Genomic DNA, 12,831 nt, shown 5'->3' on the forward strand with positions numbered 1-12,831 from the left:
TTCTACAAGCAAATTATTGTGTTTCTTTCCTATTGCATACACCTACCTGTGCACTCATGTGTGCATGTACACACGCACACACCTCTCTCTGTTAAAGCAATATAAAAAAAAGTAGAATAATTCATATTAGCCTTTGTTGTACTGCACGTCTCCCTCCAGCTAGTGCATATGTTGTGCACACAGCAGAGTGCTAAGAGGCAAAAATTTGGCAATCACTTTACCCATTGTACTGACCCTTTAGGACTCTCCCATCTCTCCCCCACTGCACCCCTGTAAATCCCATTGTCGTTCATGAAAGTTACATGTGTGCATCACAGGAGAAACAAGATAGCAAAGAGATACCAAACCAATACATAAATCACCTTCAAAATCTGATAGCTTCTCCCACAAGTCACTGGGAAGCAAGTGGCAGCACAAATAGTTCAAATCCTGTATACAGAGAGGAGTTCGTAGGCTTTCTTTAAGCAAAGACAGATATACAATGCAGTGAAGAGATTATGTAAATGACTAGTATGCTGCTTCAACAAAGATTGTCCAAAATTAGCTCTAGCTAAGTTAGGCACCAGATTTTTGCATTTTTATGAGTAATAGTAACTCATGTGTGCAGACTAGGAATACCTCCTTTTATTTGTCTCTGGACACTTTTTAATAGAGCTGAGAGAGCTTGGGAAAAAATACCTGCCAGACAGATATTTCTCCCCCCTCCAGCGCTGCCCTGTTCTTCAAACTCAAAGTCTAGGAAGAGCTCCATGAAAGTCAGCGAAGGAACTGACAATCAAAAATATGAGGAAGCAATTACAATGTGTTTGTAATGGCTAGGTTCTAGAAAACAACGGGACACCAATTCTGACCTCCCCTTCAGATTTACACAGGTAGTACTCCGTAAGATTTACTGGAGATGGTGCTTCAGATCAGAATCCAGCATTCTAAACCTGAGGCTTCAAAAATAGGGAGGGGAAGCAGAGAAATGTGGGTACATAATCTGAAACGCAATTTGTGGGGACTGCTTATGTATGGCAAAGTTGATGATTCACTTAAGGCAAATCAGTTTTGGTGGGTAAAGGGGAATGTTGTATAGTGTGATGTCGACGGAGCATTGTTCTGTGAGCTATAATGATGCAATGTCGAGCTGATCTTCTCTATTGTGGTCAATGGAAAATTCATCAACTTCAATGCAAGTTAGATGAAGCCCTTTGAAAGGGGATACAAAAAGCTGCAGCTATCACACGGCTGAGGGTGGGTCTTATGAAGATACCAGGAATGGAACATTAATACCAGTCTTTGATCCTCACTAGGTCATTCTGGTTCCAACCCAGACATCACAACTATATGTACTGCTGTGTGTATTGCATGTACTCTAAGGACAGAAGGTATGACCTCCTGTATATCACAGGCTACTTCATTTCACCCAATTACCCTTGTTGAGTCCAATAAATTGCATCTAGCTAAGCATTTCTTCCAGACAGGCAACAAGGCTTGATCTGAAAACATCAGAAGATGGAGAGTCCACCCAAGTTTGTTCCTATGGTTAATTAATCACCCTCACTGTTAAAAAGATATGCCTTAGTCTTAAATTGTATGTCTGACTTGAGCTTTATGTCATTGATTCTTATTATGCCTTCCCGTGCCATATTAAAGAGCTTTTAATGTCCAGAATTCTGTGAAGGTACTCATACACTGTAATACAAGTCACCTTTTAATTTTTTTGATAAGCTAAATGGACTGCACACTTTAAGGCTTTAATTGTCAGGCATTTTTCTCCAGCCCTCAAATCAATTTTATGGAACTCTTCTGCACCTGCTCCAATTTTTCAACATCCTTTTAAAAATATGGGCACCAGAACTGAATACACAGTACTCCAATATCAATTTATTGATGCAGCATGCAGAAGTCAAATCACTCCCCTACATCTATTCACCACTTCTCTGTTCATGCATCAAGGATCAGATGAACCGTTTTGCTGTAACATCACACTGAGGGCTCATTTTGAATTGTGTGTCTACTATGCCCTAAAAATCAGAATGTGTCACTGCTTCTATAATAAAGTCACCCATTATATCGGTGTAACATGCATTTCTTGTTCTTAGATGTACAACCTTGCATTCGGCTGTATCAAAATGTATTTTGCTTGAATGGGCACAAGCAGCAAAGTAATCCAGATCACCCTCTGTCATTGCCTCATCTTGATTCACCACTCACCAATTTTTGCATCACAGATGACAAGCTGTATGTTTTAAAAATGTTGAATAGCATTAGACCTTGCATAATCCCACTAGAACCATTTCCAGTAACAACTGCATCTGAGATCTGTCTATCAGTCTTAAGCCATTTAAACTGTGCTTGACTGATATTGCATTGTGCTAATTTTTTAACGAGAATGTCATGTGGTACTAAGTCAAACACCTTATAAGTGTCTACGCATATTAATCTACAATTACCTTTAACAAAACTTTTCATTTCAAACAATAAAATCAGGTTTGTTTGATAAGCCCAATGTGCCATAAAACCGTATTGTCTGGCTTTAATTATATTATATCCTTCATTTCTTAATTAACTGAATCCCACATCACTTTTTCCATTATTTTGCCTGGCATTAATAGCAGGCTAATGACTTACAATTACTCCATCATCCCTGCTTGCACTTTTTGAACACTGCTGTAATATCAATATTCTTTCACCCTTGAATTGCTCTGCTGTAAGTACTAAGTGGAAGTAGTGTTTAATTAGTTAACCGATTAAAGGGGGAGCTGGAGCAGTTCCCCCTCACCACCACAGACAAGGGCTGCTCTGGCCCCTACCAGTTAACCGGAGCAGGTGCTTACCGGTTAACTGGTTAACTATGCATGTCTCTAATAGGCAGGTAAGTGAAGAAGGAAGGACCCAATCCTAACTGGTTCTGGGCATTTTGTGGAAGTCGGTGGAGCTACTTTGGCTTCCCGCTGTTGATGGATTTTCCCTTACTCTTTCGTAACAAACATTTATTCACAATTTTCACATTCACCCATAGATCCTACTGAGGCAACTCCAGCTCCCTCTCCACCAGGGCCATAATGGGTCCAGTGGAACTCCACTGTGTGAGGGGTGAAAAGGTGCCTGGATGGTGAGGGCGGACCAGGAACAGACATGCAGAAATGCAGAGGATGTGGGAGGGAGAGGATCATGGCTAAGTCAAGAGATTTGCCACTGCACTGATCCTGCCAATACCCCATCCTCCACGTAAACCTTCATTAGGGCCATCAGTCCAGTACTTCAGCCATTAGGGCTGAGCACAATGCAGTTAATGTACAGATTCTGTAGCTCTCTTTGGAGTGACCCCCTCCCCCGCGCCTACCCTCCTCTTTAACCAATTAAACAGGATTTTACGTCTCTAAATTAAATCATATTCTATTACCAACAAATCCAAGAAAAACTACAGATTCTGCACAATCTCTTGAGTAAACTCCTTAAGGAAACATACTTACAGTAAGTTGTGTCTAATACTCTCATGAATCATCCCCCCTCCGTTTTGTTCTTGGTAAAAAAATTATTACATATTTTGTGTGCTAGGCTCCTAATCAAAATAAACTTACTCAATTATGACTGGACATTCACAACACAAACACATTCCATTACTATTGCTTGACATGGCACTTTCTCCTTTGGCATCTTGCTAGCAGCCTTGTAGGGAAAATTATTTCACCATCAGTCAGGAAGATAAAGTTGTGAGTTCTGCCTAGAATCCTCTCCAGTCAATTCTTCGTTTTGTCGGTAATGTTTGTGTCTCAGGTTCATAGCACACAGAGAAATTAGATAAACACAATACACTCCTTCCTGGAAGGTTGCAATGTAGCACTATTTTATTTCTTACCATTTTGAACATCACCACACAAGAATCCCAATGCTTATGGATCAAATGTACTAACACATAGAGCACAAAATGGGCTATTTGTTAGTATATACTCTAGACCACCAAATTACAGTAGAAAGCAGAAAGACTAGTACCCTACAGACCTATCTGTGATGCGCAAGTGAAAAGCTGTATTATTATTATAGACTTCAGTCTGAGTGATATATGCTGGGGCATTCATACTGCCAGAACTAAAACATCCCTGGAATTTCTAGAAATTATAGATTACAATTTCCTAACTCAAAAAGTGTTCCATCCAACATGGTAGAAATATCTGTTACTCCTCATCCTGCCTGGTAAAAAGAAATTGATCACATAACAAAAAGTCAGTGATTGTTTAGGTGCCATGATCATGACTTGATTACATCCGTTATATGCCAACAGAGTGAAGTCACAACTAGTAATGTACATACATGGCATTTTAAAAGGGCAAATTTTATAATGCAGAAAACAGTTATGAGACCAGTCAGGTAAGAGAAAGAATTTAAACAGAAAAATTATCATAATAATAGAATCATAGAATACTAGGACTGGAAAGGACCTCGAGAGGTCATCGAGTCCAGTCCCCTGCCCTCATGGCAGGACCAAATACTGTCTAGACCATCCCTGATAGACATTTATCTAACCTACTCTTAAATATCCCCAGAGATGGGGATTGCACAACCTCCCTGGGCAATTTATTCCAGTGTTTGACTACCCTGACAGTTAGGAACTTTTTCCTAATGTCCAACCTAAACCTCCCTTGCTGCAGCTTAAGCCCATTGCTTCTTGTTCTATCCTCAGAGGACAAGATGAACAAGTTTTCTCCCTCATCCTTATGACACCCTTTTAGATACCTGAAAACTGTTATGTCCCCCTCCTCAATCTTCTCTTTTCTAAACTAAACAAACCCAGTTCTTTCAGCCTTCCCTCATAGGTCATGTTCTCTAGACCTTTAATCATTCTTGTTGCTCTTCTCTGGACCCTCTCCAATTTCTCCACATCCTTCTTGAAATGTGGTGCCCAGAACTGGACACAATACTCCAACTGAGGCCTAACTAGTGCAGAGAAGAGCAGAAGAATGATTTCTTGTGTCTTGCTCACAACACACCTGTTAATGCGTCCCAGAATCATGTTTGCTTTTTTTGCAACAGCATCACACTGTCGACTTTATAATAATAAAGGAACTGTTTAAGAACACTTTCCTAAATACCCCAAAAGCAACTATCAAGGTTATATGTGTCAAAACAAAACAAAAAACAACAAAAAACCCTCCTTAGAGGGGAAGTGAAAGGAGGAATACAAAAATCAAGAGGAAAAAAAAGGGGGGCATACAATGAATACGAAGTAAAACCTAAAAACTAAAGAAAACTGACAAAGGAAGCAAATAGACAAGAAGAAATCTATGACAAACAGGAGTAAGGACAATTAGGAGAATCATAGGGCTGGAAGAGACCTCAAGATGTAGAGTCCAGCCCCCTGTCCAAAGCAGGGCCAATCCCAACTAAATCATCCCAGCCAGGGCTTTGTCAAGCCAGGACTTAAAACCTCTAAGGATGGAGATTCCACCACCTCCCTAGGTAACCCATTCCAGTGCTTCACCACCCACCTAGTGAAATAGTTTTTCGTAATATCCAACCTAGACCTCCCCCACTGTAACTTGAGACCATTGCTCCTTGTTCTGACATCTGTCACTACAGAGAACAGATTCTCTCCATCCTAATTGGATCCTCCCTTCAGGAAGTTGAAGGCTGCTATCAAATCCCCCCCTCACTCTTCTCTTATGCAGACTAAATAAGCCCAAATCCCCCAGCCTCTTCTCGTAGGTCATGTGCTCCAGCCCCCAATCATTTTGATTGCCCTCCGCTGGACCTTCTCCAATGCATCCACATCCTTTCTGTAGTGGAGGCCCCAGAACTGGACGTAATACTCCAGATGTGGCCTCACCAGAGCCAAATAAAGGGGAATAAAGGAAGTTTTTAGTATATTAGGAGCAAAAGGAACCTTAACAATAGTTTTAGTCCATTACTAGATGGAAATAGTGGAATTGCTGATAATTTACTAGAAAAGGCAGAAATAGTCAATACATATTTCTATTCTATATTGGGTAAATGCCAGATAATGAATTCAAATCCATTCCAACAGTGACTGAGAGGGATGTTAAACAGCAGGTATTAAAGTTACGCATTTTAAAAATCAGCAGGTTCGGATAATGTATCCAGGAGTTTGAAAAGAGGAATTATCTGGACCTTTAATGTTGTTTTTTAAAAAACTGCAGAATACTAGTGAAGTTCCAGAGGAATAGAATAAAGTGAATGCTATTATAATAATGTAATGGCTAAATGGAATGACTTCAGTTATTACAAATCTGTCAGTCTTAAATCCATTCTGGGTAAAATAAAAATGGTTGATATAGGCCTCTATTAAAAAAGAATAAAAAAGAGGGTAATAACAATAATAATAATAATATCAATTAGCATGGATTTGTAGAAAATAGATCTTATCCAGCTAACTTGGGATCTTTTTTGATCAGATTATAATTTTAACTGATAAAGTGTTGGTGTAAAACACTTGGATTTTTCAATGGCTTGACTTGTTAGTGCATGACGTTTTGACTAAGGAAGAAGAATACTACAAAATCAACATGGCATTTGATACACATTTAACTGACTAACTGGCTAAGTGATAGTTTTCAAAAGTAAAAAATAACATTGTGGAAAAGGTAACCACCACCAGGCAGCTAGATTTCTAGTAGGTTTCTGCAGAAATCAGTTCTTAGCATATTTTTTTATTAGTGACCTGGAAGAAGACATAAAATTATAACTGATAGTTTTCAGATCACACGAAGACTGATAAAGCAAACTGGTAAATGATGGTGAGAAAGGTAGTCACACAGACTGTGTGGACTGACTGATATTCTGAGTGCAAACAATATGATTTTTAAAATTGCAAAGACATGCATGCTGGGACAGGATTCTATAGAATCCTGGAAAACAGTGACTCTGAAAAAGATGTAGCAGTTATAAACAAACAACTTGTCATGGCCTACTGGATATGGGAAAGCAGTAGATATGATGTAGCTTGATTTTAGTATGGCTTTTAGTCCCTCATGACACTCTCATAAGAAAACTAGGGAAATATGGTCCAGATAAAGTAACTATAGTGGATAAATAAGTGGGTGAAAAACCAAACTTAAAGAGAACTTATCAATGGTTTGCTGTCCAAATGGCAAGGTGCATCCCGTGGAGTCCTGCAGGGACAGTCCTGGCTCTGGTACTATTCTCCATTTTCATTAATGACTTAGAAAACGGAGCGGGTTATGTTTATAAAATTTGCAGATGACACCAAGAAGAGAGACGTTGAAAGCAATTTTGGAGAACTGGATTAGAATTGAAAATGACTGTGACAAATTGGAGAATTGGTGTGAAATAAACAAGATGAAACTCAGTAAGATAAAATGCAAAGTACTTCAGCTAGGAAGGAAAAATTGAATTCATGACTACAAAGTGCGAACAGTTCTCATGTAAACATTTGGGCTTAGGCTGGAATAATTCAACATCCCATTAGCCCAAGCTCTGCAATCATGAGTCAGCTGGATAGGCCTACCATGGGTTTTTAATCACAATGCAGACTTACTCTAAAGGCTCCCTACTGCTCTTGTATGTAGTACTGATGGAAACCGTATTACATACAAACATATTACTAGGGGACAAAATGTATTAAGCACTAACTGAGGGCTGAACAACAAGAATAAAAAGCTTAAATTAATATGCAAGTCATATGTATAAAATCTTCTCTGCCTACGGCAGGATTGATCACTGGATGGAACGGGCACATCTGCTACATCAAGGTCCCCAACCTTTTCAGCCTTAGAGCTAACCATAGGTGTCTCCTTAGCACTTTGCACAGTGGGAACCTGGCCTGGGACTAGAGTGCCGAGATCCTACCACCACACAAATAAATAATCTACTACAGTGGTCCCCAACCTTTTGGGGCTGCCGGGTGCCTGGGGGTGGGGCCTCTCATGTGCCGGGCACCCAGGGGTGGGGCCGCCCATGCGCCGCACTGCTGGGGCCGGCGCCGCTCCTGTGCCATGTGCCCAGGGGCAGGGACACCCATACGCCACACGCCCAGGAGTCGGCAGCACCCATGCGCCGCGCACCTGGGGCTGGCACTGCTCCTGTGCTGCGTGCCCAGGGGCAGGGACGCCCATATGCTGTATGCCCGGGGCCGGCGCAGCCTATGCACCGTGCGCCTGAGGACAGGGCCGCCCATGTGCTTCGCGCCCGTGGCTAGCACTGCCCCTTTGCCGTGCATCCGGGGGAAGGGGCGGGGCTGGCCCCGATCACTCAGCGGACGCACAGAAATGGCCTGGTGAGGGCCATGGCGCCCGCGGGCACTGCGTTGGGGACTACTGATCTACTATATACTTGGGAGTGTTTGTGTGTCTGCCTGTCTGTTCAAGAACTCCTTCTAAATGATATGAGTTAGGACCACAAAATTTGGCAGGCAGCTTCCTCTTCTCCTGATTTAAAGCAAGGTCAGGGTTTGGTTGTGCCAGGAAAACCTGAAGTGCTGTGAATGGGACTGTATTCCATAACTTGGAAAGGGAGGGGCTGTTTCGAAGGACACTTTACTCACAGTGGACACTGGAGGCAGCGAGCCTGCAGGGGAGAACTATACTTCAGAGTGACCACTGGGAGAAGCTGTACCACCAAGAGCAGCCTACAGGGATACGAGGCCCCTACTTTACGACGGCCCGATTTACGACCCCCTGCACTTATAACCTTTTCCATATGTGCGGAAGGGGTCGAAATCCCCCGACTTACATCCTCGGCCACGCATTTACGACGGCGTACAATTCTTGTCATGAATACGGGCTCGAGTTACGGCACCCCCGACTTGCGACGCTATCCCCAGAGCCGATCGCATCACAAGTCGGGGGCAGCCTGTAGTCCCTGGCGGGCCACTGCCACTATGTTTACCTGAGCGTCAGCAGGTATTGGAGGATCACAGCTCTGGTTGGCTGCGAATTGCCATTCATGGCCAATGCCAGTGGCAAGAAGCACCTTGGACCAAAGCGCTGCTTCCCACCGCTTGCATTGGCCGTGAACAGCGATTCGCGGCCAACCAGAGCTGCGATCCTCCGATACCTGTGCCTCCGCAGGTAAACACAGAGATGGGGGCCCACCAGGGACTAGCCCATGAGCTGGAATTTGCCCACTCTTGACCAAGAGCGTGAACAGCTAGGGTAGGGCTCGACATCTTGCCTGCCACCAGACTGGGTAAGTGGGGCCCCCTTCCCAGGAGGGGCAAGCGGGAGGAAGAAAGCCCTTGCTGACTACCCCAATCCCTGGCCTGAGCCCCTCTCTCACAACCTCCTACCCTGAGCCCCTCTCCTTACCCCCTGGCCTGACTCCTACACTCCCCCACGCCCTGACCTGAGCCCCCCATGTTCCCAACCCCCCTATCCTGTGCCCCTCTGCAACTCTCCCCCCAATTACTACTCCCCCCCATGCCACCAGCATCCTGTCCTAAGCCCCCCACATCCCCAAGGCCCTGCCCTGACTCCTGCACCCCCCACACTGCCAGATCCCTGCCCTGAGGGACCCAGGCCATGCCAAGTAAGTCTTTCATAAAAGCCAAAAGGCCATATTCCTGCTCACTTTCCCTTGGCTCAGGCAAAGCCAAGCAAGCACCTGCCTGCTTCTCCTGGGGCTCCTGCTGCCTTACACTCTCCTCCATCTGCTGTAGTGGAAAGGGTTAGGGGGTAGGAGAGAAACACACATGCAGTAAGCGAAGAGCAGCAGCTGTTCTGTCAGAGCACCAAGGCTCACTCCCAAGCTCATCCTGAGGCTGCAGCAAAGCAAGGCAAGTCATTGCCCCACCTCCTCCCCATAGTAATGGGGCTAATTCAAACACTTCCATTAAAAAAAATCACAGGCAACAGCTCAGGAAACACGTTTTCACTTAATGATAAAACGCATATTTTCTTCTCAGGACAGTTACTTCGTGGGCCACAATTTAGAGCCACATGGTCTGTAAGTGGCTCCAATGACACACTGGATATCCCAATTGACACAATGTCAAACAGTCCCCTGGTAACTAGATATTATTCATCTTACGTCCTGAAGTTGGGAACTTTTTCCATGCAGATTTCTTACAGATTGCTGGCCTAGACCTGACTTGACTCAAGCGATAGCTACAAATTTTTTTTTACCTAAACGCCACCTCTGCGTGAGATGTAACCCGAAACAATTCAAACTTACCCAACGCTGCTACTGGAGCAATCTAGCCTGGGCCAATACCGAAGAGGGGCTGCCATTTTCCACATCTTTCCTGCCCTGAAGATCTTTCCATAGTTTCCATCGAGTTCTGAAACCCTTGTAGAAGCCACAGAAACAAAAGATTGCTTGACCACAACTGCCTCGAAGGCATGAAGCACCCATTGCTAAGTTTACCTCTTGGCCTATAATAAAGCCACAAGCAGTATCATTCTTGCAGCCTAAGGCATGAGCTTGTGTTTAAGAGATCATGTCTGATGTGGCTTTTTCTTGGCATCTCAGTCTCAAAAGAAGAATGATTCTTCCCCCCTAATCTCTCTGTATGCCCGTCTCTTTCAGTCACTGCTTACAAGCTGGGATCTCTTCATAGCATTCCCAAAGCCAATCTCCTTAGAAGTAAACAGCTAAGAAGTTATTTCAGTTTCTGTAAACATGCTTTTCTTCATAAGCTAGGCTGTTTGGTGTGCATTACACTCCATGCTGGCGTGCTTGGGGATGTCTTAAAGCAAAGCTTTCCACTAATCTCGCAGTCTTGCTGCCCACGGGGGACGTTGGGTTACAGAAGAGATTAAAAAAGGCTTTAGGATAAAATTCCGGGTTTATTTTTAAGATTTCAGATAAGAAAAATCATTTTCTTTGCTAATCGCAGTGACCATCTTTAAAAAGGGCTCACTTTGCCTCTGAACAAGAGGATGTCTCCCACCCCATCCTTTTTATTTCCCTCCAGAAGAGAGGAAAAAATTTCATTTGGATGAAATCAGTAGATTTTTTTTAATAGCTTGAAGTCAGGCGCACTGTTTCGCAATGTATTTAGAGGGATAAATTCTGCTCTCACACTAGCGGAGAGTTTGAGTAAACCCACTGATTTGCACTTCCAGTCAATAGGGTTTGTTCTCCTAAATATCTTAGGGAGAGCTTTCTGAAGCACCTGTGTTAGAAAACTTCTCTCTGCCCCCATACAGCCTCAATCCAGGTATGGACAGTAATTGGCATGTTCTCATTTCCTACTGTCCCTGACCCAGCCTCTACATCTTTGCTTTCACTACAGAATTCTTGCACTCACCTAGACTGACGACGACAAGGGAGATGCACTGGCACCAGCAGAAACCTATAGTTTGCCTTTCTGCTTCTTTGGCTCTGGCCAGCCCTTTGCCTTTAAGTTCTTTGCATCTGTGTGTTTAATAATACAGCTCACAATTTTCAAACATGGGTGCCTGGAATCAGACATCTAAATTCACATTTAGGAGCCTACGAAAGTAAATTCATTTTCCAAAGTGCTGAGCCCTTTGAAAATCAGGCCATTTATTTAGGTGCCAAAATATGGACTGAGGAATCTAACTTTAGGCATCCACCCCTGAAAATGCTGGCCCTAATTTCTTTTCATATTACTATAGATTAACTTACTATGCAGTCACGCAAACACGAAGAGGCAGCCATATGATCCACATGTCTAAATGAGCCTCCTATACATCAGTTGCAGTGAACAGCAGCCTGCGTAGAAATGAAGACTTAGTGAAAAATCCCTCTAGTGGCATTAAGATGCAATTGTAAAATAAAAGCCACCAAGTAAAAAGCCAGAGTGCACTTGCTAGTGCACATCTTTGCTGAGGGTAAAGAACGGCAGCCTCCCCAGGAAAATATAGTCCTTGTTACTTGGCATCTTAGTCATGAAACTTTTACTCATTCCTTAGGCAACAAAACTATAGGATTCATCTCATTTTCTCAGAATAAATTCTTGCCTTTCCTTCGACTTCACGCTGACTAGTGACTGAGATCGCTAGGATAGTGATTCTCAAACTGTGGGTCTGGACCCCAAAGCAGATCACATCCCAGTTTTAATGGGGTCACCAAGGGCTGGAATTAGCCTTGCTGGGGCCCAGGGACAAAGCCTGTATCTATTTCCCAGGGCCAATGCCCAAGGGCTTCAGTGTTGGGGGTCCTCAGTTTACAAGCCCTCCCCCTGGAGATAAAGTCCTTGGGACTTGGCTTTGCCCCTCCCATCAAAAGCAGTAGGGCTTTGGCCCTCATCCTATTTGGGGAGGCAGAGCTCAGGCAGGCTCAGGCTTTGTTTCCCCCCCTTTTGGGGCCATGCAGCAATTTTTGTTGTCAGAAAAGGGTCACGGTGCAATGAATTTTAAGCACCTCTGCTCTGGGACACCAGGATCTGAGAGGAAGGGCAGTGGTGTCTCAGTCTGTCTGTTTTTTAATTTGTGTGTGTTTTCTCACTGCTCAGAGGGGCGGGATTCAGACCCTGGGAGACAGCGGGAACTTAGTAACTACCTAACTTGCCTGAAGACAGTTCGTCCACAGAGCAAATACAGCAGAAATAGCTGCGATGCTCTCTTCCCTGCTTGCCATGACCTAACGTTATAGGCTCTTTTCCTACTCCCATTGTGAGCAGGAACAAATCCTTAGTTTCTTATTGTACCTGCATCTTATTATCGGATTCAAGAGCTTTATGACCTAAAGCACTTCATATTCTTCTGAGATATCAGATGCACTGTAACTCAGCTCAGCTCACAGTTTCGCCTTCCCAAGCACTATCTTATCTAGTATCTTTGCTCTTTAGTCTTACATGAAGTTACGCCATTCGTACTACAAAATCTCCTCTGCGGGCATTTCATTTCCATTCAGTGTACATTCTTTGGGCCATTTGAGCGCTCTGGCTGGAATACACGGTGC

At 43.6% G+C, this 12,831-nt stretch overlaps 1 protein-coding gene across 8 annotated transcripts in view; it reads right to left on the reverse strand.

Moving 5' to 3' along the window:
• GLIS1 (GLIS family zinc finger 1) overlaps positions 1-12,831 on the reverse strand; it is a 287,375-nt gene that overhangs the window by 215,654 nt on the left and 58,890 nt on the right. The window contains exon 1 of one of the 8 annotated variants that reach the window (XM_089780434.1): positions 10,135-10,284. The exons of the other annotated variants lie outside the window; for them this stretch is intronic. The gene's annotated coding sequence lies outside the window, so the exon portion shown is untranslated. Of the gene's footprint in view, positions 1-10,134; positions 10,285-12,831 lie in introns of those variants that run through there. 8 annotated transcript variants of the gene reach the window in all.

The sequence above is a fragment of the Pelodiscus sinensis genome, chromosome 9, assembly GCF_052426305.1.
Source record: "Pelodiscus sinensis isolate ZL-2025 chromosome 9, ASM5242630v1, whole genome shotgun sequence".
In the NCBI taxonomy this organism is placed as follows: domain Eukaryota; kingdom Metazoa; phylum Chordata; order Testudines; family Trionychidae; genus Pelodiscus; species Pelodiscus sinensis.